The sequence below is a fragment of the Syngnathus floridae genome, chromosome 3 (assembly GCF_059516105.1).
Source record: "Syngnathus floridae isolate MCC-2025c chromosome 3, RoL_Sflo_1.0, whole genome shotgun sequence".
Lineage (NCBI taxonomy): Eukaryota > Metazoa > Chordata > Actinopteri > Syngnathiformes > Syngnathidae > Syngnathus > Syngnathus floridae.
The window spans coordinates 18,172,919-18,197,872 of NC_142415.1; the positions used below are offsets into that span (position 1 = coordinate 18,172,919).

The 24,954-nt window shown below is 39.2% G+C and overlaps 1 protein-coding gene and 1 pseudogene across 6 annotated transcripts in view; both read left to right on the forward strand.

The window, feature by feature from the left end:
• The first annotated feature begins 3,572 nt into the window (after positions 1-3,572).
• sall1a (spalt-like transcription factor 1a) overlaps positions 3,573-24,954 on the forward strand; it is a 124,388-nt gene continuing 103,006 nt past the window's right edge. For 4 of the 6 annotated variants that reach the window (XM_088371056.1, XM_088371060.1, XM_088371055.1 and 1 more), the window contains exon 1: positions 3,574-3,894. The gene's annotated coding sequence lies outside the window, so the exon portion shown is untranslated. Of the gene's footprint in view, positions 3,895-24,954 lie in introns of all 6 variants that reach the window. The other 2 variants (XM_088371053.1, XM_088371052.1) reach the window with 1 other exon arrangement.
• LOC148400907 (profilin-2 pseudogene) lies at positions 12,954-13,832 on the forward strand (annotated as a pseudogene).

Sequence of the window (24,954 nt, forward strand, 5' to 3'; positions counted from 1 at the left end):
GAGGTTCGGGTTTCTGTCGTGATCTTGTTGCACGTTTATTGTCAGGAAAACGGTTGCTAAACCTCATCACCTACTTTAACATCAGTCAGAAAAGCTTTTTTCTTCAGTTTTTAAGCCACATAATAATTTCAACAAAGTTGCCGAAACCTGTTTTAGCTATTTTATATTGCAGTCAAAAAGGCTACAATGGCAAATTTGGGGCACTGCAAATGAAAATCTGTAAATTAGATTTTTTTTTTTTGCACTTTGGGAATCACTATTATTGGATTCTCCTTTTTTCCTACTCCTTCATACAAATTCCCATGTTGTGTAACCCTGTGCAGTTTGTTATGACAGATTTTTTTTTTCATTTGACAAGCAAAAAAAAAAAGCACTACTCATTTACTTCAAGTATGCTTGTTGCCCAGGCTCGGCCTTAACAGCTGCAGTAAAAATGCAAACATCTGCTCATTCAGGATTTATTCTGGAAGCCTTTAAAATCTTTGGCAGGTAGCAAAATTACAGGTTTGCTTGAGAAACTTGTAAACTTAAATATACTGCGCCATACACATCCCAGCCCTTTTATTTTCTTATACAATAAGAAATTGTATGGCCGGGATAAGCCGCTTTGCCTCTAAACGTGTCATTGAAAGGCCGTTGTAAAGCTTGAATTATTTATCACTGTGAGAGCGTTTACACAAGATTGCTTAAGGCGATGATGACAGGACATAGACCTCAACATTTGTGCAATCAATGTTGATAGTTATTGTGATTAATTAATCAAAAACCGTCTTCGGGGTGTTTTACACTGGCAAATGCTCAGATTAATTCTTAATACTGGTTTGAAACTTTGGAAATTCTAATTTGAAATCTGAAGAGTGTTCTTATTTTTATAAAGGGAGAATTTTACATGCAGCACATGCATTGGATGTAATTAGATAGTGCCAATGAATGTGTTCATCCAGTGAGGTAGAAGAAATGTAGCTATTGGAGCCAGGGCTACTTTTCTGCAGCCTCCAGTCATCATTCCTCCATTTTTATGGTCCACACATATACTGAAATTCATGACCTCATCATAATGCAGGAATTGATTTGACATGCTGCGATTTTTTTTCCCCCTTACCACTTCCCAAACCCATTTTGACTTTTTATTTTCATGCCAGCGAGAATATGAAGTGCACCTCTTCCCGTTCCATTTGATGTTTAGAAATCACATTTGATGGTGCGCGCTGAATACAAGATGATGGTTCCACATGAAACAATAATGTTCAGCTATGACTGCAGAAGTATTTGTGTTTCCAAGTGTCACTCTGTCTGCACGCCGTAAAAAAAGGACAGATGGATAATACACTCAGATGACATTAATTGAGTGTGTGATGTTGTCATGAGATGACAGGTTGGGGTTTATTTGATAGGTGGTTTTTGCAAATGGAACCGAAAGGCGTCATTAATCTGCTCATCTGTATGCCGCGCGGTATCGGGACGAAGGTAGCGAGGGAAATTGCTCGTCATCCTCAGCGGCTGTTAATTGTTTTCCTGATGAGTTTGGCGTGGGAATGTGTCTATTTACCTAAATGTTAACAAGGACAGCAGTGACCCACTTAATGCTCCTCGCCCTCCCCCTCTTCACTCTTCATTCTGAAGGATGAGTGAAATCCCTTTGCGCTCCATGAACACAGAAAAAGGGAATATGATAGCGCTTTAACTTGAAACATGTTTTCATTTATGATATGACAGCAACAACAACAACTTGAAGAAGACATCTTTTTTTTTTCTCAATTTCCAACAGCTCCAAGCTTTCTTAAAAGTGGAAAAATCATAGAAAATTGACCCAGTGCTTGTATACAGATTTTGTCTCTGGGGTGTCTGCTCACTCAACAGATGTGAAATGAAAATGTTGCACAGTATATTTTTGGGAAAATGCAGATGGCAAACTCGAGGCTCATGGGCCAGATTTGGCCCTCAACATCATTTTATGTGGCCTGTCAAAGCAAATCCAATTGGTGTTTCATGCTAAAATCAATAGTGAAACTACAAAAGCGTATTATATTTATATTATTTTTTTATATTATTTTTTCCGTTATTGTCCTCGACTTTGGGGTTTCAAAACAGAAGATCAATTAATTTAAATGAGTCAATTTTAAATCTCTTGACTGTAATGGGGAGCAACAAAAAATGCTTTGTAATAATTTAGTCAAGGACTAATTGTATGCATGTGCATTAAGGATTTAAATTATTAGTCGGCGGGTTAACTACTTTGATTTTAGGTGGAATTAACATTAAAAAAAAAAAGCTGCAAAAGAGAAGAACCTGTAAAAGTCACCTTGAAGCACTCACTGCAGACATGGCGCTAACCCCAAATTACCTGCTAACACCATAGCAGATGCAGAGAGTACACCCTTCTTTTATTACCAAGCATGCAATCACACACAAAAGCATTACTTTTACAATGGGTGTCTTGCGTTGTTTCCACAAAAACGGCAGGATTTGTGCCGCAGTCGTCGCTTTTTACGTGGCCTCCTGCAAGCGCCTCAATAACAGCTTTTGGCTGTGTCTTATAGTCACTTTAAGGAATACAAACAAAGCATCACTCGGGCAATGTTTTTCAACAATAGACATAGCTTTCAGTTTTTGAGACAATTTTTGCTGTTATACACAAATGATTATTTCACTCAGTTCCATCAATCCATTTTCTTGGAACCAATCCCAGGTGACATTTGAGAAATTGACAGACAAGCACAAGTTTCCTGGTAAATAATCAGGATAGACATGTTGATGTACTTCTTCTAAAATCAAACTACGGCATCAAGACACAATTAATCAACAATCAATCCCTCACCATCGAGCAAAAGTCCTAATTGTTTAAACGATCAATATTGTGCACATTGAGCATTGGCTCACTAATGAAGACCCAACAATGTCTTTTTAATTTACCATTATCGGTTTTCGTTTTAGCACAGCCATTTGTTAAAATGAATAGCAAGATAGATTGACCGAGATGGAAAAAAAACATATGATTATTTGAAATGCTAAGACACTTTTTTTTTTTTTTGCATGGATCAAATAAGAATGTACCAGTGCTGTCCGTCTATTTGAAATACGTTTACTGAAAAGCAACCCATGAGAAAATTTCCTTGTGAAGAAGAAATAGGTCACAGATTCAATTACAGTCACTGAAGCATGGACTCAATCTATCATGCCAAATTAAGTGTGTTTTAGCAACCTACATTTCTCTCAGCATTTTATAGACACATTCATTCGAGTGGAGAGATTGAGTTGAAACGGAAAGTTATTATGATCAGACCACTCCCTTGTGCTCGTTTTTCTTCATTTCAAACATTGTAAATGACTCAGTGTAGTAAGATATCAAATTATGTGCATTAAAATATTGACTGAAGTGAGTTTGATTTTTCCTCACTGTTTACTCTTCATGATCTTCTATGATCAGGCTTTGATTTGGTTTTGATTCAGAATTTAGTTTCATTTTTCTTATGTTCCTTTTGCATGTGTCTGTCTTATTAGGTTAGTGTGTTAACCCAATCCCCGTTACCCAATCAGCTCCCTCCAACTATTTGGAACCTGTTCAGGTGTTCCTTGTTGTCCCGTCAGATTGTTTGGATTCATTTCCTTGTTCTGTTTCGGTCCTGGTCACAGGTTCTAATTCCTGTCTGTTCAGTTGTTTTCCTTTACTCACTTAAGTTACTTTTGATCATCATGATTTAGGACTTTTGATTTTTAGGTGTTTTTGATTATCAAGCCAGCTTGTTTGGCTTTTGATTCCTTTAAATTGAATTATTTTTTTGACTGACAACCTCGATGCTCATGGAGACTTTGATGAGCGGAAGCTCGATTATCGGAACGTGCCGGCAGGAGTCATCTGTTATTTTTCAACATAAGAAAATGGAGTCACAGAAGGTAAGTTATGTTTTTATACATCTACAAAATGATATTGCTTCTTTTGTGCTGAAGGTAGTGGGTGTGGCTTGCCAGACTAATACATTGCACTGCCATGAAGGTCCTTTAGGGGGCACTGCACTCTCTAATGTGGAAATGATATTATTTTTCAGGTTTCCAATATGAAATGATTGAATGTTGTTTTTTTATGTTAGACTAGCTGATCATGTCATAAATCAAGATTCCCCCTTTTACGCAACAGTGGGGAGGAAAATGTGGAACAGCTTGCTGACTGATTTCTATATTAGCAAAAAAACAAAATATTTTATATATTTTAATATTATATTAAACAGTACATTTAGGGATAAGCAAGTGTCAAATGTGTAACGACTGGAATCCATCCAATTACCCGAAGGTCCATTTTTACAAATCAAAACAAATTACCTTCAGTGTAGTGAGTAGCTAACTAAATATTTTAATGAAGCGTCACTGAACTCCTTTTGTCAACAAACAGATGGAAGCCACGTAAAAAGACACTTATGTTTAGCTTGCCTTCAGACCTTCTGCTGAAATGCCACTAAGACTTGTATGGAAAAAGATAAACTGTCATTTATAAATGCTGCTCAGGCACACAAAAGCAATTTCACCAAAGGCGATTCATCGTCTTCTGACACTTGTTATTGTGTGCTGATATTCGCGCAAGGTAAATCTGTGCTTGTCATCTAATAAGCTACGCCAGGTTCTCTCATTTCCCCTGCTCTCCTTCAAATACTGGTTGCCATGGCAAAGACAGACACTGACCATCAGAAGAACCTCTCTGCTGCTTGTTATGGACTCTTTTAACACTAAAGCCGCCGTTATGTTGCAGTGGAGAGAAGATAGCTAGAATATTCAGATTGTTGCACCTCTCAGTCGAAAAACTCTATGAAGTCATCTTTAATTATTCATAATGCCCAGTAAAGATTCGGTTACAAACTGCTGAGACCCACAAAATTCTTTACTGTTCAGCATGTCAGTGAATTATGTGGAATATTTCTGAGGCTATGATAGTCCAGGAAAATGAAACGACTTTCATAAAACTCAGATTAATTATTAATTTCATATATAAGAAATTGCAATTATGTAGAAATATATAGCCGTGTGTGTGTGTTTGTGAGTGTGTGTGTGTGTCTGTGTGTAAAAATAAATCAAAATCTTAAAATTTTAATAATAAATTTTGATAAATACGCTTTATTTGCAACATGGAGCCCATTAAATGTTGTTTTCCAAATTTTAAAAGTCAGATTCATTAGGACACTGTTTCATCATATTTGATATCATCAGGCTTTCCCACTTTGTTTTTGGAATTGTGCGTACTGCTCAAAAAAAGCCCAAAGAGCATAAGTTTTATCTAACTTTTGAAGCCAATTTTTGGTTGAACTCCAAGTTGTTTCACTCCAACATCATTTTGTGACCTACTTTTCTCACAGTCACATTTTTCCTTAGTCCGTGACATGTCTGATCACGTTAAAACATTTAGTGCACTTTACTTTAAACGAGTCGTTAAGAATTTGCTTTCTATGTGTCTGGCACAGAGGAGTCACATGACTGTTTTGAGTGCTCGTGGCAGTTTAAATGAAGTACAAATATTGTGCCGGGAGTAATGTGTGTTTAAGCACGCATCACGCATTCAGCTTGTGTACGCTTTCCTCGGTATGCAAAGTATCAGGCAGGTAATTGATTTTACAAGCTTCATTAGCTGCAATTTGTATATCAGATGGGCTGGAAAAGAGAGTTGTTGATAACTCAGATCTCGCTTTCGGAAATTACTCTTCGCTGCAACCCTAACAATGTTGATTTATAATGTTGACTCTCAGCAACTTTTTTGTTTATTCAGTCTTAGTGGTTCTTGTGTGTTTGCGTGCGCTGTCATAAATTTTCGAATTAATGTGCTGTGTTATAAATTGAAAACTACGCTGCGGCATTTTAATACATAGTTAGCATGCATAATGAACGTGCGCATATTGTATTTGCTTTTTCAATCGAATTACAGCTGTGATAAAAGTTTGCTGCGTACGGCTATTTTTCCTTTTTATGCACTGCTTTCACATTTTCTTCAATAAATGCTTGTACAAATATTAACCAGAGTGAAACTCAAGTTTACTAGATGCCTTCTGTGCAGCCGACAATTTGGTGACAGTGAATAGCGACAGATAAGTAAATTGTCTGTGTTCACCCCCACAACGGCGCAGATGCCCATTTCTAACTGCAAAAACTGAAATGTAGTTTTTCCAATCAACCAAGCCTGACACACCAAATTTAAAAGTCTATCACTTGAGTTTGTTTTAACTAAACTAATATAACCCGCTGTGACTTGTTAAGTCTCTAAAGTACATACAGCACTGGAGAATATTACACAGGTTTCTTTCTGCAATTAAAACGGGGGAGGGGTAAGCATACATATCTTGGAGGAAAAGTGCTCTTAAAAAAAAAGAAAAAGAAAACAGTGATAATATAAACCAGCCTTGACATGAACATATTTCCAGATGTAACAAATACTCCACTTTTGTGTCCAGCACTTATTTTTCCATTAAATAAAATGAGACCTAATCATCTGAACATGTTCACAAGAAACTTTTACTTTCATTGCTCTGTTCATATGCCATGTTGAATGTTATTTAATGAGCGCCCCCTCCCCAACCTCGTAACCAATTTATCTGTAGACCACCTCCTCCTCAAAGGGCCTCTTGGACCACTTGATGGTCCTCGACTGTATGCAAAAAAAAAAAAAACATTAGGGAGAGCGCACTTGCTGGTACTTCTCCACAGGATTAGAAGTGTCATTTGTTTGTAGATATTTTGTTTGTTTTTTTAAAAAAGCTGCCCGCTACTCTTAAAATGTTGTTTTTAATGCGGTCTGTGTTCTGGTACTTTCTGGCCATCTTAATGGTTTATTTCTGTGACACTTCAGCACTCTCGAGCTCAATTTGCTGCCATAATGTTCTTTCTCTTCCTCTTATAAATAATACAGTCATCTCGCTGTCCCTCTGGCTTCACTTTGTACACTGTGACAAGCTCAGCATACAGTATAAGAGCAATGCTGCTTTTTAAATGAGGTAGAAGTAGAAAAGCAATGCAAGATGTTTCTTTTTAAGGATTTGGGATATTTTCCATATTCTGCATTTGTGCAGCGTCTGCAAAAATGGCTGATGGTGTGTTTGTTTATTCAAAGCAGACCCAGTGCTTCAAGTATATATTATCAACATAGCAGGGTGTATGAAGAGGGCAAGAAGTCCTACTTACAAATGAAATTTGGACTTGCTAAATTTTCCTCAGAAGGCGATTTTGCAGTATTTTGAAGTTGGGATTTGGAGGGATTCTGCCTTTAACTTTGGAAAAAAGTATAACACCATGTCAAGCTCTCAGTACTTTTCTACTGATGAAATTGCACTTAGTGAGAACTTTTCTTTTACAGGTTTCCTTTTTTATTTAATTTTTTTCTACAATTGGGTCTGAATTGACTTCACCTATTGGTCCATCTGGATGGCTTGAGCAGGGAGGCAACACAAGAAGTAGCAGCGAAAGTCCAACTAATGTATTTGACTATTTGTCCTGTTCACTAAATGTCTGAACTGAAAGTGCATCAGCAATTTTACTCTCCTTTTATCCTTTTAAGGGGTGGGTAATGGGGGCATTATGTACCCAAGGTTTTTTTTCTATTCTAGTAGCTGATGGGCTTGGTCCCTATTTTCTGTAAGTAATGTTTCTTGGACACATTTGGCAAAATTTAATGTATTGGTAAAATGTTGGCTAAATGCTAAAAACCTTGTATTGTTTTACCCCATAATGCCAAATTGTACATGCCTGATGAAATTATGGGGGGGGAATGGTGTATTGCTTTTAGCATGTAGCCTACATTTGACTAATGTCTTCCAATTGCATCAATATTTACTCCATATTGACATTTCCATGTTTTTCTACATTATTATCAGAAATACTAATATTCCCGAGCCACCTGCCAATGGTGATTGTGTGGTTTGTGGTTGTCAAGAAGGGAAACCACCATTTGCATGGCGCTTCTTCGTACGCCATGTTTTAAACCGCAGCGTGTTGCTAATCTTGAGCGATAAAGCTCTCAGCCTTGCAAAACCACATAAACATGCAATTTCACATCATTTTCATTATCCTTATCCACATTTCCACCAGCTGATGCAAGTCAAAAGAAGAGATGATTAAAAATTCCAATGCTAATTTGCTCTGAGGCTCCTGAGGTGAAAACGCAGGCAGTGCTGCTTGTGATTATTTATGAGCAAGGTTATTAGAATAGCGAAACAAATTAAGTAGGCGCCAATCTGCATTATGTTAACACGATAAAACTGTGAGGATGAGTTTGAGCACGTTGACGGTGGTGGTCAAAGCATCGGCAAAACCCGCTGACCTCACGGCGCTATGTGCTAATCCATTAGCGTGAGCAAGACTAGCACATAGTGCGCTAATCCATTAGCGTGAGCAAGACTTATACACAGTGTAACGCAGACCTCCCTTGATTTGTGGGTTGGGAATAATGGTCGTTATTGTGTGGCAATGTGGCGTCACTGTCTGGTGGCTAATGTTAGCTAATGATTGTCGCTGCGGTGCCACTGGCTGTACTGTAATTGCCTAGCATGGTACAGTTGATTGTGCTGTGCGCTTACTTAAAATGCAACAAGGAAAGATTGTTTCTGTCATTTCAACAGGCAAATTGGGATCAGATTTATGGAAATTCCGACAATTTTGTTTACCATCAATCTTACGTCAAACAGAGCATTCATGCTAACCAACACATCTCAGATGACGGAAACAAGAATTTGTTGGGAATCAATTGCAAGTCTTTGGTTAATGCAAAATGTCAATCTTTCTACTTCATGATGTTTAACGAAATGTCCTAGATTTTTTTTTTCTCGCAGAATGTAAACCGAGGCTACCTCCATGTTTAGCTAATGCAAAAGTAGCATGAAGTGAATTTGTTCATACTTGTAGCAATAACAGTGTAAAAGTTTCCTAAAGTTTGAGTTCATGGTGTGTATGATTGTCAGTAGACAGAAATTCATTTTCATAGTATATTTCTCTGTGACCTTTCGTCGACTTTATTATACACAAAAAGGCTACAGGTTTGCTCAACAGTTATTTATATTTATGAGCTCTAACACTTGCAATATTTTCAGTTGTTGTTTTTTCACCGCCTTCACGCCCCCCCCACCCCCTCCTCATTGTGTTTCTCGGTCACGCCGAGTCCAACACAGCATCTTTGTTTAATGGTCTCGCGAACATGAGGCGGGGTCGCTGTTAGGTCGCAGCGACTTTATCTTAGCAATGCGCCGTGAGGCAGGCAGCATATGAAATGCATCTTTACATTGATTAGTTTGGCTATATGGAAGAAAAAGAGTCCAGTCGGAGAAGTTTCAGCAAAGGTAGCATGGATGGGGATGGAAGTAATGATTCAGAGTTTTGTTCTCCTGACATTTGTCGAATGTTTGGAAGTTATTCTCGCTGTCCTGGTAATCTCATTAAAAAAAAATGCTTCTGTCAAAGTACTTCTGCACAGTCACGATTAAAATGGAGACAAGAGGCAGTATTAAAATGTCGGGTTCTTTTAAGGTTGCGCATAGCTCATAATTTATCTATATAGTAAATAAAACGCTATATAAATTGGATGCATGATCAAAATTATTAGGAATGGCTTTACCATAGACAGGAGGTATCGATACACAATCCTTGAAGATCGGGTGTGCATGCAATTAAGATTTTTTCTGTTTTTGATTATAAGTCTGAATTTAGCTCCCCACAAAATTGAAACTGTTGCTTCAAGAATCCTCCCATTGTTGATATATTTTAATCGCCTATTATTCATAACAGGACGAACAAAAATATACTTTAACAAATTGTTATTTTTACAAGGTCGTCGTCATGTCATGTAAAGGAAGTGTTCTTGTTTGATTGTGATTATTGCGGTACGGTTTTGTTGGCGCGAGTGTGCTTCAGCGTGCCTCGCCAGTGGCTTCCTTTTCCCACATGACAAGCAGCTCCATTGTTTATTGCTCCGTTTGCATGCTTTGTCTGTGGGCCAATCTTATCTCGTACTTGGACCCCAGCCAGACGCAGATATTCATGAGGAATGGAATTGCATTAATTAACTTCCAGTAACCCGATATGTTGAAATGCAATATGTCAGAATCAACCGCTGGCATTTCCAGTATGTCCTTCTCAACTTTGGAGCTTCGACATTATTCCGTAAAAGCATTTGGGGAATCTTCCCCATCGGAAAGAGCAGAGGTCTTATTTTATTTTACTTTTTTATGATGCGGTCTGTTTCGGGTTCTGTAATGACTTCTCATGTCTACTCGTGAATGCATTACCATCTGTGAAATGCCAAACAAATTACATGTAACGTACACCGACTGGATCCAGCAGCACTCCTCCTGATGTCCATTAGAGGCCAATGAGCTATTGCAAATATTTTATTGGCAAATCTAATGAAGCCACGGCTCTCATTAGGAATTTCCAGTACACACAAAGCTCAAGACTGTCATGAAGCTTTTTCATCACTGTCTAGCTTGAATGTAGATTGATTTATCAACGAATAAATCCAACAACTAGAATTAAGGGAACTCCGCGGTAGGTAGCTCAATGTTATTCTATTATCTTTCCAAAGTTTTCCTTCAGTCATCCATTTTGAATAGCATGTGCTCAAAGTCAGCGATACGCTCCACCTCACCTGTAACCCTAATGAGGATATGGCCGGATTCTTCCCTCCATTGATTTAAATGATGATAAACAACCAAATTACTCCACTTGCAGACGTGACCAATTATTTTGCTTATTTAATGATGCGTTTAACTCTAGTGTAACATATGGAGACCATATTTCTTTTTTTTTTTTTATTGCGTTCATTGTGTACTAATTAGATTTACAGCGAGTGGTTTTTGTGTTGTTTGGGCAGATGTGTATACCGATTTTGAAGATGTGGTGCTCTGGTGCGGGAACAATAAGCGACATTTTTTATCTTGCCCCCACCATACCAATTTTTATGACTTGTAACAGGCAGTGTTGTAAATCCTTTCTTCCTTTCCCTCTGTCCATCTTTCTGAGGAAAAAAATGCAGTTCATCCTTTGATGCTGACTGAAAGGTTCTGTTGGATGCACTGATGATTCGCATTATATGGACATCATGCATGCAAGAACTGTTGTTATGCAGGCCCCGTGCCCAAAAGGCCACGTTTAAACCTCCCTTATTGAGTTGTGTTATGTGATTCACACTTATGATTATGAAAGCAGTGAGTGTTGCACGTGTAATAGCTCCATGGTGATAATTCAGATGTCTTTTTGCAACTGCGTGTGCTGTTTTAACAAGGGCAAAAGTGGTGTAGTGCTGCAGTACTGCCATCTAGTGGGATCAGAAGGGACTGTCGTTAGTTATGATTGTGCCAGAATCATAGAATATGTGAGATAAAATTAACGAGTGAATGAAATATCAGAAAACTCGAATGAGTTTAAAAAAGAAAAGAAAAATACAAGACAAATCTTTAAAAGCTGCATTCATTCAATGAGCTTTGATTTGACTTGAGTTCCTTCCAGTTGAGTTAAAATGTAACACTGGATAATACTGCTATCTTGTGGTCATGCTGAAGAGATACAACTTGGTCGAGCGACTGGATTAAATAACTTGATAAAAAATTAATTTAACCAATTTAATTTAATGAATGACTAAACTAAAACGAATCTAATAAAGATGTTCTAAAACTGATAAATGTCAAGGTATGCTATGATGGATATAATATTACATTATTGAAAGATAGTTATGTTTTTTTTTAATTTTATTGCCCAGAATAAAATAATTTGTCTGTATAGTAGAGTATTTTTAAACTTATTCTGCTGTACACATCAGGATTAATATTTACTGATGGTTAAATTTAATGTAAAAATATATAAAATAATGTATTTGAACCATTAATTCTTAGTTAGATTTTTTTAACTGGAGCACTTGAATTATTTTTTCCGGGTGTTTTGTTTTCATTTGTCTGTTACCACACTGTGCCCATTGACAACAAATAAAAAGTAAAAAAAATATAAATATATCATTAAAAATAGATCCATAAATCTTACAAATGCTGATTCACTATATAAATTAATTGTTGTTTTATATATATTTTTTACTATGGCCTTCAGAGGTTTTGAAATTGCGTTCCTTTCAGCAGAGTTACAGTAAACAGAAATGTATGCTTGTGGAGAAAGTGCTGTCGTATATCTACTGCCCCTAAAGCACAGCAATATGTGGCACAATATTTATTGACTTTGTTACTGTTAAATTGTCAGAGGCAAAATATCCCCCCCGTCCTCAGGTAAGCTTTCTTCTTTTTGCTTGCCGAGAAATATCCGTCATTAGTCTCAATTACGAGTCCAGGAAGCGTTCTATTGTAGCCAATAAACACTGTATAACATTTAAATAATAAAATTACTCTTCCCGTTTTATTCAAAGTTAGGTCCTAAAAGTTCAGATTTCTCCTGTTCCTCTTCAAGAGTGCGCCACCTGCATCATCAGTAAAATGCTGTCGTGGCTTGTACATTTCACCAAATGAAACATTGATGTTCCCCGCCATGCCCTCCATCCTTCTTACCGCGTCTTTTTCGCAGACAAAAGCACTTTTGCGTGGCAATTTGTTCACAGACAAGATGTATGGCGGCCATGATTAATATTTAAAATCAAATTTGGCAAAAAGACATAGATGGATGCGTTGCCCCGGGGCTGTCGTACTCGGGTACAGGTGCATCCGCGTGAAACTCCGTTAACACTACAGTTCCGATTTACTGGCTGTACGGTGCGGTTTGTTCTTGACTCAAAAAAAGTGTCACTTCCGAATTATGACCGAGAGAGGTATTTATGAATAATGTCAGCCCGGGTTTACCTCATGAAGTGACCTCTGCAAGGGGAAAAAAAAAAAAAGGCTTTCGATGCTGATAAATAAGCAACGTGATGACAACATACAGCCCTGTGATGTCACGTTACCTCATAGCTAACCGATGTCACACAATATGACATAATTCCTTACATACATCGAGGCATTTAAAAGCTATAGTTGGGTGGAGTGATCTCGTCAGCTCTACATCCAAGCCTGGAGTGGCTTTTCTCGGTCGGTGAGTTTACGAGAATCCTTTTTTTATCTTGGACCCAGTGTCGGAAAACATGTCCTGGCAAACTTACGTGGAGACCCTGATGGCAGAAGGCAACTGCCAGGATGCGGCCATTGTTGGGTTCGGCGACGCCAAGTACGTCTGGGCGTCATTCAGCGGCGGCACGTTCGCTAACATCACCGCCGCTGAAATCGACGCGATGGTGGCAAAGGAACGTGATGCTTTCTTCACCCAGGGGCTGACATTAGGTAATAAAAAATGCTCAGTACTCAGGGATAGCCTCAACGTGGACGGCGATTGGACAATGGACTTTCGGACCAAGAATTCAGACGGAGGCCCTACGTATAACATTTCTGTAGCCAGAACTGACAAAGTATTGGTTTTGCTCATGGGGAAAGCGAGTATCCATGGAGGTGTGCTCAACAAGCAAGCGTATGGGATGGCCGACTACCTGAGGAGGTCTGGATACTAAAGCGGCCTGCTCCCGACCTGCCTGTCAAGCACTTCATGTCCTAGTTGCAAGTTATTCTCTTCCTCCTCCTCTGTAGCCAAAACGATGTTATCACAAAGGAAGTCACCTGCCAAATGAAAGCCGACATTTTTCTTCTGTGCCCTTTGACATGCCAAGTCCTGCCATGTAAACATTACCTTGGAGAACGACTGATTTCCCCCCCCCCCCCAACAAATGGACACTGCAGTTTGCAATTTAAATTCATTGCTGTTTTTTTTTTCTTTTGCCAGCTTCTGTAATGTGTCTCATTTGTAAAAGGCTGTCGTTTTGTTGGACAATAGATATCGCTGCTTTCAAATGATCTGAAGTGTCTTGATTTTCCAAATAGGACCAAGTACGGAACAAGCTAGAGTTGATACAGATACCCAAAATATGAGTCGGTTGTGTTTAACGGAAGGGGACGATTAGAAAGCACTCAATGGGATTGTTTGGAATCAATTTACAGGGCTGTCGTAAAAAAAGATATTTGCCTCCTTTATGCTGTAGCCGTACAGAAAAGTTTAATTTACCGTATTTTCCGCACTATAAGGCGCACCTAAAAACCTCCAATCTTCTCAAAAGCCGAAAGTGCGCCTTATAATCCGGCGCGCCTTATATATGGATTCGTGGATGAGGACTAATTTATTAAAGTAAGCTTTACGTGTTTATTTTGTGTGTTGTGTGATATTAACGTTTGAGCTATTGTTATTGTTATTGTTTTCACTATTTCGAGTGTTACTATATTGTGATTGCATGAACGTTTGAGCAACGTTGAGTTATTTATTCTATGCGCCTTATAATCCGGTGTGCCTTATAGTGCGGAAAATACGGTAACTGGAATATGTCGGCAAATAGCCACTAGGGTGTTAGCTTAGCACGGTATAAGGAATAGCAGCTATCTACTGTACTCGACCGAGCGAGAGTTATGATAGCTGAGCGCTGATGTGCATGCCGCCACTTGATCACCATTGAACACAGAGCACCTTTGTCACATTCACAGTGATGACAAATAGGTGGAGCTGGCACATATTGCTCGTGGTAGCCCACAGCAACACAAGAACCCGGGCAGGACTCAGACCTCCCCCAAGTGACATGTGTGAGCTATTAAAAGATGTCGCAAAAGTTTCCGCTCTGAGGCTACTTTGAAAAATACACCCCTCACTGAGTCATTCATCTATTTATGGTGGATGTGACATCACATGCTTTGTCTTTATCAAGGAGCTTTGGTCTTCTAATAAACTTTTAAAAGATCTTAAAAGCAGACAAAACTAAACTTTAATCATCTGCACACTTGCGAGCTGAGTGAAATTCATCGTCAGCAAATTTCTCCTCTTCATGTGATGAAGTAACTTGTATGAAAAGTACCCACTTAACCTAGACATAGTTTGAGTCCTGTTGCTAACCAAAACAGCAGCATGTAAACAAATTTATCAATGTGGACACCTAAGGCCACGATTTGTAGCAGTATGAAACTTAACATGGTTTCTTGTAGGCCAAACCACATGATTGATGACAAGTTACATTTTCTATTTTTTTGCAGCAAACATTACGGGAAAGGACACATGCTGTAAAAATGAAAACAAAATTATGATGTCTTGAAATAACTTCAAACCGGTCCAAAACCTACATTAGAACCATTAAGGCGTTGCGCCATTAAATTGTGATGGACGTTTTAATGATGCCACCATGCTACAAATTTATGTGTCCCCAAATAGTCCTTTGGGCTTCTCTTAAAATACTCCATTAATTATTAAAATACTGTCCACTCTTGTGTGGCTTTCTATTACAAAGCATTGCTTCCATTACCAATATGGACATGGACCACTATGTGTATGCTGGTTGCCATGGTGATGTACAACCGTCACCATGTGGACATTTTGACGGGTTGGTTGGCCAAACTTGGCTGTAATTAATCATGCTCATGATGTTTGAATAGCATTTACTCTTCGTGTTATAAGTTCAGCGAATAAGTTTGGCTTGCTGGCTAATTGTCGTGTCTAAATGTGACAGGGCCATAATTAGTGTAATTATACAATTCCATTTTTTTTTTCTGCAGCCGCGTGTCTTCTGTAGAAATGGAAAATAGGTCTTACAATAAATGGGTATGGTTTACAGTTGAGACAAATGGTGAACCAATTCCGGTTATTAAGCCGGTGTCCCTAATAAAGTGTCCGGTGAGTGAATATTGGTAAAATCAGCCTCAATGTGCCAAATTTGGCTCGATTAAACTAAACACCTGACTTATTTTTAGCCCAGCTGAGTTTCAGGTGAAAAGAGTAGCAAGAGAAGCTGAGAAGTGGCGCAGCACATCTTCCTTCTTATCTTAATAAATAATGAGGCTGCCACTCGCTGACAATGAAGTATTTTGAAAATACTTGTAATGTATGGCTGCAAAAGGAGAGGCGCGGCATTGATGTATGGCACAAACAGGGCTGGAAACAGGTGAAATATTAATGGGATGCCCCCCCCCCACACACACATACACACACACACACACACACACACACACACACACACACACACACACACACACACACACACCGCCAGCCCCTTGGAGTTAATGCATCTGATTGCTTTGAGGAAAAAGGGAATGAAGAGTGTGGACTTAAGGATGCCGAGGTCTAAAACAAATTTACACTTGTTTGGATTATTATTTTTTTATTGTTTTGTAAGCATTACAACAAATTGAGCTGCTGATATTACCAGCACGTTTTGTGATTAGTTTTTTTTCCCTATTTGTAAGCTACTGTAAATGTTCTCAACATTTTTTTTTCCATCCATCTGATTTGTCTGGCCCATTCTCACATGGTTTCAGAAAGTTAATCTATGAAACTACCACAAGGGTGCAGCAGTGTAAAAGGAAGAGGTGCTGAGTTCAAAATGTCAATTGTAAATTCCATACACTTCAATGATAGAGGCCTCCACTATCATTACTCTAATTCAGTGCACCTCATTTTTCGTAAACTCCACCAATCATAATGTTTTGGAGAATCGATGCCGCAAAACATAGCGATGCCTTGTGGAAATAACGTTAAAACGCTTTAAAGCGGTCTAAAAGGCGCACCCAGGAGACAAGCCTAAAACAACAATGGCCGCCGCGTGAAATTAAAAAGTTCCGTTTTGCGAGTGGCGCTGGCATCCCGAAATGCCATTCAACTCCCGGAAAGGTCAATAGTTAAAATAACTTTTGTCAAGAGGAAAAGGAAAACTTGGCGGGGTTGTGCTAAATTGCTTCCAGATTGGTGGGTTTCTTTGCGAGCCAGTTATTAGCCAAATTGAGTGCAGACAACTGACAACACTTAAAGTCGAATTTTCAAACATTGTTTGAAGTGCTGCTCGGAATCGTGACCTTATTTTTTCCTCCCTCTTATTTGTTTCATGTGCAAAATACATGCCTGGCTGGCATTTCACTTTACATAAGATTAGAAAGGATTTCTGATTGACGCAAAATGGCCCGCTAACGACGCCACGATGCTAGCTGCAACCCCGGCGTCTTTCGAGCTCTCAAATTACCTTTTTATTGTTTCATGAATACCCTCTGCAACACTTTCCATCCTGTGTGTTTTGATCCATGATTGCACTTTATTCTCCCCGCAAAAGTGGTTTATTTGCCTTTTTCCCAGAACTACTATCATTTTTTTTTTAATGACTAAAAAAAAGTCATGCATTCAGTTAGCATGTACACAACCACTCAACACGGAATCTAAGCTTAACTACGGAAAATTGCGCCTTGCATGGAAGTGGCAATATATTTGAGTGAAGTAAAGTGACAAGAATAGCCATGACATTACAAGAAAAAAGGTTATATTGATGTGAAGGGAAAAGAAATTTGAATATTTTGCAGAAAACTCACATTACAAGAAAGTTGTCATATAAGAAAAGTTAAGATTTGTTTTAACATGGCCGCTTACCCAGATTAATATTTAACATTGTGCCCAAAGCAAAACATTTATCAATAGATTATTGATATATTTGCATTCAATGTTTGAGTGGTGGAAAAAGTTGCAAGCGGCACAATTTGGCTTCAGTAAACTTGCATTTTATGGTGTATTTATTCATCAAGCATAGTGTGAAGGCTCCCATTGGCCACGCTTAAGGCGCACTTCATTTCAGTCTATGACGAGTGCGGAGCTGCCCTGCAGCCTAGAATGAAAAGCAAATATTAATATTAACTGGTGTTAGTGCGGAATGTGAAATATGGGAGGCCCCCGGAGGTGTTGCGCATTCCTCGTTTAATGACACGTTTACGCTCTTGTTTTTCTTCATCCGCATGAATGCCTCATTCAGCGTTCATTGTACACTTTGTGGCTGGTTTGCTTTTAGAGTATAAATATGATTTTTTGGGGGGGTTTAAATGGTTTGCTGTCCTTAATGGTGAAATTTAGGTCACATAAATGATTGTGAGCAGTTGCTTCAAGATACAACACAGCTCAGTGCAAAGTTGGTTAGTATCGAAGCGTCTTTTATGACGCGCGAGCCTGCCGCGTAATCCAGTCGGATGGATGGATGGCCGGCCGATCGCCATCGGTGCGCCCAGCTCACTAGAGGACATCATTAGAGGACCGATTACAACAAGGCGGGATGAAAGAGTCTTTGTAAATATGAAATGGCCGCTCCGAGGTGACATTAATGGAGTTAACCCAGGAACTGAGTGGGGCAGGTTGCGATTGAATTGGCCTCGACTTTATTAACCAATCCGTCTGTGTCGACTCGGTATAGCTAATCGGAGAAAATGAATGGGTGTCATCAAAACGTGATAAACTCTGACCAACTGCTTTGTCTTTAGTTGGGAATTCTATTTTTGGTCCATTTTTGTTGTTCAGGTTTCTACGGTGACAGATGGCCTCCTACTTTATAGACTAAAAGCCATTTGATCGTGATTCTTGACAGCCAATCAAATGCCAACATTTCACACAAATTCGATGGCGGGTTTTAATTGGGTGGAATGTACCGTATTTTCCGCACTATAAGGCGCGCCTAAAAACCTCTAATTTTCTCTAAAGCCGACAGTGCGCCTTATAATCCAGTGCGCCTTATATATGGACCAATAATGAGCCACTACAGCAGGCGTGTCCAAATATATGGACTTATATATGGACAAAGTTTTAAAATGGGCCATTCATTGAAGGTGCGCCTTATAATCCGGTGCGCCTTATAGTGCGGAAAATACGGTGATTGGGTGTGAGGTCTTTTAATTGGATTCATCAGAGCACAGGTTGCTCGCCCTCAGATGGACGTTGAAATACAGTGACATTTGCTGGTCGGCTGTCCCCGCGTTTAAAAGCGTATTGGTCTTTACGCACGCCGCCCTATAATGAGCCATCATAGCATGGGCTCGGCCTGGCCCGGCGCTCCACATAAATAAGCAGCAATTTGGCCATCTGCTCGGATTCTTTCCGTCTCCCCGGAGACCCCCATCTGCCTTTACATTATCAATTACAGTTCAAGCATGCTGCTGCCCCCCCTTCTGCTCTCTCCTCACCAACTTCCCAACTGGCTCAACCCTCTTAAGCACCCTTGAAAGTAAACACCGCAAGCCCGATTCGAGCACAATGACTTGTTTGTTTTAAACAAGATGTCAATCTCTCGCATAAACTTTAAACTGACACATAATCTAAAGCGGGATTTGCAAGTGTTCGATTCTGATTTGTTATAGATGTGATTGCTTTACCTTTTGTTGTATGAAGTATCTATCTATCTTGATATCATATTGATAGCAAATGGGGAAAATAAACACAACACATTTATTTTTTCTTGATTAATTTCTTGATTTTTTTTGAATAAGAATTTCTTGATTTTTTTATTTTTTTTTTCTTCCTCCAAGAATCCTGTTTGACTGCCATGAATAAGAATAAATACATAAGAAAGAAAAAAATCCCCCATAGGTTATTATTGTATGACTTGCCTTGTCAAAGTATTCATAAACAAATGTTTGTGATTGCTATATTTTTAATGTACCGCATTTTTTAGACTGCAAAACAATTATTTTAATGAACATGTCTATTTTTGGCAATTTAAATAAGGCTCATCAGTTTATAAAGTGGATTACTGCACAGTAAGCAAAATAAAAAATACAGAATGTGGGAGAGGAGATTTTGAATCATGCATTGACCAATATTTCCTCTTTCTCGCTAGAAATAAACTTTTTAGGGATTACCAGGAAATGGTGTTTTGCAATTTTAAAATACATGGCATTGCCTTAAGTGTTGTGATCTTTCTAATGGTAGTCTCCAACTCCATCTTGTTCTCAATAATCCTGCAAGATTGTTCCTCTGAGGAGATGCTGGAGGATGAGATTTCCAGGAAAAGCGGTGGTGCTCACATGGGTGAGGGAGGGGGGGAGATGCAGGTATCTGTGAGAAGAGGACCCTCGTCAAGCACCCCGTTCCTCGTAACCATGTACTCAGGTGCTCTTTTGACAAGTTCATAAGCAGTTCAGCGGCAGCCAGAAGGCAGTGCACTTTACAAGGCTTCTGAAAGATCTTTGAGCCGACCAATCCGATAATCCTACTTTCAGGAATGCCAGTCTTTCGTCTCCCGATCAATCCCAGATCGAAAACATCAAATAGAATACACACGACCCCCCTCCTCTCACAAAAAAAAAAAAAAATCACTTACTAGATGGAATTAGACATGCAAGCGAAAGTGTCATCACCTTAGGGATGAGAGGGTGAATGGATTTTCTACAAATTGCGGAATATTTTCCTCTAGTGTAATCCGATAGTTAGGAGCGCGGCATTTATTGATAAGGCGGCTCGCCGGCGAGAAGCAATCCGCAGAAGTGCTCTTTCATGTTGGTCTATGTAAGTACAAGAACAAAGCACGAATTAAGGGTGGGCCTTTCACCCACAATACACCAGGACTATTTTTATCATTTCTTCCCCTGGGAGGATGGTCCTGTGGTACCAAAAACTCCGCCCCCCCACCCCCAATGTGGGGTCTTTGCCTGGCACCCGGGACTGTGGGAACTTCCCGCCTCCTGTATGGCAGCTGGCAAACACATTTTGAAATCCGCTCATTTAGAGTGTGGCTGAAACAATCTCATTTTGTTTATTTAGAACAGAATCAGAGACAAGTAATCGCTTCAAATATTTTAAAAAGATGAAAGGCATGAATAATTCCTAGCAATTTGTAATTTTAGTATTGACACATGAAGCCTTTGCCCAATTTTTCTTTGTGGGCCACATAAAATGATATGGCGGGCCTTGAGTTTGACACCTATGATTTAAAGGAATTAAGAGTCGGTAAATTGACACCTATGGAACAAAAATCCTGGCCTTGCTGGGAAATCCCATTTGTATTTTTCAAGTAGTCTGCGTGCAACTACATGAACCCAAAAGACAGCGAGCCAGACTTATGGAGGTCGTTTCTTTACTTTCCTCTAACCTTCCCGCAGGACTCAAAGGTCCCTTTTTAAAAAGACCCGTCTCGGTTGAATCCAATCCAGGTATCGTTGCGATTAATTACAACTGAATAAATAATGTGCGGCGGGCCTATTTAACAGGTTTTATTCCGGAGACCGCGTGGGCCATTTATTACCGGGGTCAGTGTGAGAGGGCGAGATAAGCAAGCGTCGCATTGAAACGGGCCAAACAGGTAGAATTTAGAACACCAATTAAACAGCAAGACAATCACGACATAAATCACAACTTAAAAGAAACTATTGATCAGTTCTCTAACACCAGCTACTTTTCGAAAACCCCAAAACATTAAAGATGAAACAAGTACGAGATTACTTTGTTTTTGAGTGTCTGTGAGGGGAGGGGCGGAGCAGGCAGGTGAAGTTTGCCCTTATTACCAATGTCAGAGATTCAATTAAGCACGAGGGGGAAGCAAATGATCCCAATGAACTAATGATTAATCCGGCAGGTCTATTTACTAATGTAGCAGAATGCATTTGAGGCATAAGTTAATGGCGACAGGACATCAATTCAAATACAAATGAAGCGCATTTGCATCGGATGCTTATTGAGCGGTGTAACAAAACGAATTACAAAAGGTAATCTACTTATAAACCTTGGGAGACGAATGAAACATGATTCCCGACATATCTGCTATCCGCTTTCGGAGTCGCCTGGAGAAATGACGATGTCGATACAAACATATCGAATGCTTTGTTGTCAAAATAAAACATCTGTTTAAGTTACGACAGGAGGCGAGGATCAGTTAAGGTGATTTGCTGTCGAGCCTTTAAAGATTTTGACCGTTTTTTTTTGGGACCACTTTGACTAATCCCGAAAATGTTAATATGAAGCAGTCGGTTTAGTCGCAGGAAGGAAAGCGGCTATCGCTTTATTGGTTGACACGTTCAGGGACACTTGCTCACTTTGCCGCCATCTTCGAGATGAATGCATTACAACAATATATGCAGGAATCCTAGTGGAACGCCACCGAACTACCTCGCCGACTTATGAATATGTCCAGAACCGAACAAGAGCAAATGATGGCGACTCCGCCAATTCATTTTGCTCGTGAGGCGTCCATCTTTAAAACGTCGCAGTACACCCTTTGTGGCTCTTTTGGAGTTTTCAGATGTGCCTTGAATAAATTGGAGTCTCATTCCGGGGGTGGTGAGACATGACTGGGAATATCAATCCGGTACGATAGTAGACTCGCTAGTTCCGCACTGTGAATAGCTGGAACTGTATTAATTTGAAGTATGCTGGAAAATGGAGGGAATAGTTTGTGGAATAGGCTCCTCTAAGAAATCTGTGACCGATCATTTTAAATTGATAGATTAGGGGTTTTAATTTCAAATGTGCGTAGTGATGTAAGACATTTCTAAACCAGATTGAGTCACCATATTTACTATTTTTGTGTTTTAGAATCTCATCTATTTCTATTTTGGTTGTTCTTTGGTGTTCCACTAGATACATAAAAAAGTAGTGCAGTTATTTAAAGGAAGTGATACTTGACTTTGATTTGAGCTTTGTGTATCTGGAAGTAGCTAAGTTTAGCCTGGGTCGTAAGTGGAAGTTTTTGCTCCATGGGGACTTCCAGTACACTTTTGCAAAATGAAATAGTTTGAGAGACTTTTTCTTTAAGGGAATTATTATTTCAAAATGAATTAGAACTGACATCAAACTGTTTTGGGATGTATCTTTTTGTTGTGGTTCTTCACCCTAGACAAGTCGCCTAATCACATCTACGGGAAATTTGAATTCCAAGCATGTTTTGGAGATTTACGCGGAAACCAAACATAAAGATTCCGGCTCGTTCGGAAAACCGCAAACGTCTTTAAGTCGAGTTATTTGCCGCCGCGTCTGATCGATTGCCTCCCTGCCGTGATTTCTGCGCTTTGGGGCAATTTCATTTTCCGCCGCCTCGGAGAAGTTATCTAAATGGATTGCACAATCAACGGCCGTGCCCCGTAACCATACGGCAAATAATTATTCTGTGTTCCGATGTTTGACAGGAAAAATTAGTAACAATCACCAAGAGAGCAGGTGTTTTTCTTTTTCTCACCCGCCTCTCCCGCTTCCTTTCCCCAAATGCCTGCAGCGGTAACGCTTGTGCACAAGACTCATATTGATTTTAAAGCCATTTGACAAAGAATAAATAAGACTGGAGAGGAGGGAGGTCTTAGCCATGAGCTTTTTGATCAATCAACATGTCGCAGCTGGAACTAAATTCAATTCTTATTTATCAAAATCTCCCCCGCATGCTCGTTTGGAATGCTACACGATGGCGCTCTGCGGAGACTCTTAACGGTCCTTTTGAGCCACGAGCGTCACTGTCACCATCATGGATTTCTTGACAGGAATACTTTGTTGTGAAATCCTTATCGTGCGCATTAGAATTGCATGAGCTTGCTTATTCACACAGATGTGAGATAAATTAAGGCCAGAAGATGACAACGAAACAACCCTGTGGGGAATTCAGGACGGGTATTCACTTCTCAATGTGAGTACACGGGAAGAACTTTGTTGTGACGATACTTCTGCAACTACTTCTATTTGAGGTTTATACAGTAGAACTCTTTTTGACAGTAGGGGGCGCCTCTGAGTCTTTTCAGGGTGGTCAAGAGTTTTTGTTTGTAACTTTTTCTCTGTTCTTAGCATCTTTCTGGTTGATTTTTATTTATTTTTTTAGCTATTTGTAACACTTTTGTTTTGCATGAAAAGTGTTTTCGAAATCATGCTTAATAGATTGATTGGGTGAACCTTATTGAGACCTACCCTTGCCACAAATCGCAAAATCCATAAGTGATACCCCTGTACTATTGTACTGTAATTCCTATGGATGCTCCAAAATGGCGGCAGAGGACTACTTTTGTCTAAATGGAGATCCTCAAGTTGCGCAATAGTGCTAAAGCTATAGTGTTGTTGACTCGGCTTGACTACATCAATTGAATTTTGTCATGAATACCAAAGAAAAAATATCATAGGACAATTTTCTACTGAAATACTGAAACTCATCCGAAAGATTGTATCCAGTTGTTCCCCACATTAGACAAACACCGCGATTTCATCTCGCCATTGTGATAAGAAGATGAAATACATCGTAAGATGCTTGCATGATGTTTAGGTTGAACACAGAGCTTGATTCACATCCGCAGATGGCCTGTTATTTCTTTTTCTTTACATCCCCCTTGGATCAGCTGCACACCCTGTAATTTATGACAGTGTCAGCGTATGTTCAGAGATCAGCGGTCATGATCCAAGGCAGTCATTTGACGACAATACGACGTGATAATCAAGCGAGACCTCGCAACACTTTGCTTCAAAACACGACTGATTAGGAAATCCATTTTCAATCATCGGCCATCAAGTCCGATAAAAAGCCTTTCTTGACTTGTCTGGTCGTGGAGGAAAAATACAACGGGGGTCATCATTTTAGAGCAGGAAGGCCACTCCCACTCATCCACCTCTGCTCCAACAGCAACCCTCATGATTGCTTCTTTGAGGCTCACATAATATTGTACAGTCCCGAAACATGTCATCGTGTTTGCAATGCACTGAAAGACTGTAACAAACCAACACGGACGTAGCGACACATTCAATAAGGTCTCGAAAGGCTAAACATTAGGCTTAATTTCCTATCAAACATGAATCTGTTCTTTGTGTGACGACGACAAAGACTTTGATTATAATTGCAGGTTATTGCTGTGGATTCACCAACATAATTCCAGCCCTGAAGTAGTATTACGATGATATAAAGACAAATCATGTTTGCGGACACCTTTATTGACTCGTGTTAAAAAAAAAAAAAAAAAAAAAAAATGTCGGATAACCAATGTGGAATAATATAGAATATATATTCAGTATTTAGATATTTATTGAGATATTTTAAGAAATATTTATTTTAGTAAAGATACAATTTTTTTTCTCATTATTTTTCATCTCATTTGTGGGCACATTTATTGACTCCTGTTAAAAAAAATAACCAATGAAAAATAATATAAAATATATATTTAATATTTAGAGCCACAGTTAGATATATTA